The sequence below is a fragment of the Mustela nigripes genome, chromosome X (genome assembly GCF_022355385.1).
Source record: "Mustela nigripes isolate SB6536 chromosome X, MUSNIG.SB6536, whole genome shotgun sequence".
Taxonomy (NCBI): Eukaryota; Metazoa; Chordata; class Mammalia; order Carnivora; family Mustelidae; genus Mustela; species Mustela nigripes.
Window position 1 is genome coordinate 34810461 of NC_081575.1, and position 2876 is coordinate 34813336.

Genomic DNA, 2876 nt, shown 5'->3' on the forward strand with positions numbered 1-2876 from the left:
AAAGGACTGGTATTAATCCTTTTTTTAAACTTTTGGAAGAATTCACTAGTAAAGCCATCTGGTCCTGAGCTTCTCTTTGTTGGAAGACTTTTTATTATCTTGATAATTTATTTTAATTACTCCAAACTAAGTCCTAAATCTTGCTTCTTGAAAAGCAAGATTTGAAGTAGTCATAAATCGCTTCCTGCACATTGTCAATATATGTGTTTATTTTAACTTTCGCTGACAGTCAAGCTAAAATGGCAGGTCACTATTGACAAAATTCAATGGAATACTGAAGCAACCACTAAAACAAGGCTTTAAGCAACATAAATGAAATATAAAGGGGACAAAATTAATATATCACATTTTTACTTATCTAAGATAATGATAGTTCAAAGGCATAAATAAAATGGTTACCCTAAAATAAAAAGAATAAAAGTAATTATCTTTTCTGTGTACTCTATAGGCAACTGTCATTTTATTATCCATAATAAAAGTCACAGGATTATACTTCCCTCAGCTTCCAAGGTGGGCTCTAAGGGATAACTATGGACTCTGTGGTTCAGAGTACAAGGAAAGGACCTTAGTTCCAATGTTGCCATAGAGGGCAGAAGATTAAATAATATAAATATATGTTCATATCACTGCATTTCTGTTTTCTCTACCTTTTCATGTTGAATTGCTTTCTAAGCATTTGGCCACTGTGTTTCATTTGACTATCTATTGCAGGCCAGATTTTGCAGTGAACAATAGAAATCTAGCAGATAATACTGAATGTCCTCTACCTTCAAGAAACTTAATGTGTGTGGGTTTTTTTAAGGTTTTTATTTATTTGTAAGATGAAGAGAGAAAGTGCACAGCAGGGGGAGCAGAAGGCAGAGGGAGAAGCAGGCTCTCTGCTGAGCAAAGAGCCCGATGCGGACTCCATCCCAGGACCCTGGGATCATGACCTGAGCAGAAGGCAAACGCTTAACCAAATGAGCCACCCAGGCCTCCCCTTAATGTGTTCTGAAGGAGGCAGCCATGCATGAGAATTTTCCTTTGGAATTATCAGGGAGGGGACAGCTAATTTCAACTATGGGGTAAAGAGATGATAATATTTGAAACTCTACTCATCTTTTTTCTCATTTGAGTTAAATAATTCCTAGAACACAATACAACATTTACTTATAATTTTTATAGTAACAGTTGATATTTACTGAGCACTTAATATATGCCCCTATACAGATTAATTATCCAAGTAAGCCAAATATTAACAGAGGTAACTCTGACTTTTGACATTTAGACATATTAATTTAAGCATGTGTTACTCAACTTTTGGAGCCCAGTGTTCTCCCCAAGATTCCTGCTCTTCTACGGACTATTTCACTTTTGGCTCTAGGTCCCAGCTTTCACTGATGCTTGAGTCTTATTCTCTAATATCATACCAACATTCTCTTCTTCTTTGTACTAAAACATTTATAAGGTCTATTTACAGAAGACATTTGTTTGTATAGTTTACTAAAGTTTTGAGCAGGTAGAATAATTTTACATTTCAAGAATACCAAGAAATTAAAATTAATTATTTGTGTTCTTAAGCCTTTTGGCCATCCTGATACTGAACATTTCTAGCCACTTATTTATTCATAGTTCAGATCCATAATTTCAATTATCTCTCTCTTCTTTCTCCTCATGACTAAGAAATCTATTCATTTTTTAAGCAGAGAAGTTAATTATTTCTTACTGTCTTTTTCTAAATCATGGTTTTAGGACCTTATCTTCCATAGCTAAATAAGTAGTTCAGGCTCTATGTTCCTCCCTGTTCAACAGACAGCTGTATCTTCTTGTGCAATGCCAGCTGCATGTCTGAGACTCAATGGTGAAAGTCAGAGTAAATGGATTTGGCCATATGGGGCACCTGGTCACAAGGACTGCTTTTAACTCTGACAGAGTGGATACTGTCATTGCCAATGACCTCAAGTATATGGTCTACATATTATTGTATGATTCTAGCATGGCAAGTTCAGTGGCAAAGTCAAGGCTGAGAATGGGAGACTTGCCATCAGTGAAAAACCCATATCTATTTTCTAGGAGCAAGATCCTGCCAACATCAAATGGGGGTAATGCTGGTTCTGAATATGTTGCAGAATCCGCTGTTGTCTTCACTACCTTGGAGAAGGCTGGGGGGTTTACTTGAAGAGTGGAGCCAAAGGCTCATCATCTCTGTTCCTTCTGCTGATGTCCTGTGGTTGTGATGGGTATGAGCCATGAGAACGCCTATTTATTCATAGTTCAGATCCATAATTTCAATTATCTCTCTCTTCTTTCTCCTCATGACTAAGAAATCTATTCATTTTTTAAGCAGAGAAGTTAATTATTTCTTACTGTCTTTTTCTAAATCATGGTTTTAGGACCTTATCTTCCATAGCTAAATAAGTAGTTCAGGCTCTATGTTCCTCCCTGTTCAACAGACAGCTGTATCTTCTTGTGCAATGCCAGCTGCATGTCTGAGACTCAATGGTGAAAGTCAGAGTAAATGGATTTGGCCATATGGGGCACCTGGTCACAAGGACTGCTTTTAACTCTGACAGAGTGGATACTGTCATTGCCAATGACCTCAAGTATATGGTCTACATATTATTGTATGATTCTAGCATGGCAAGTTCAGTGGCAAAGTCAAGGCTGAGAATGGGAGACTTGCCATCAGTGAAAAACCCATATCTATTTTCTAGGAGCAAGATCCTGCCAACATCAAATGGGGGTAATGCTGGTTCTGAATATGTTGCAGAATCCGCTGTTGTCTTCACTACCTTGGAGAAGGCTGGGGGGTTTACTTGAAGAGTGGAGCCAAAGGCTCATCATCTCTGTTCCTTCTGCTGATGTCCTGTGGTTGTGATGGGTATGAGCCATGAGAA

General features: G+C 37.7%; 1 pseudogene; it reads left to right on the forward strand.

Moving 5' to 3' along the window:
• The first annotated feature begins 2478 nt into the window (after nucleotides 1-2478).
• LOC132007028 (glyceraldehyde-3-phosphate dehydrogenase-like) overlaps nucleotides 2479-2876 on the forward strand; it is a 983-nt pseudogene continuing 585 nt past the window's right edge.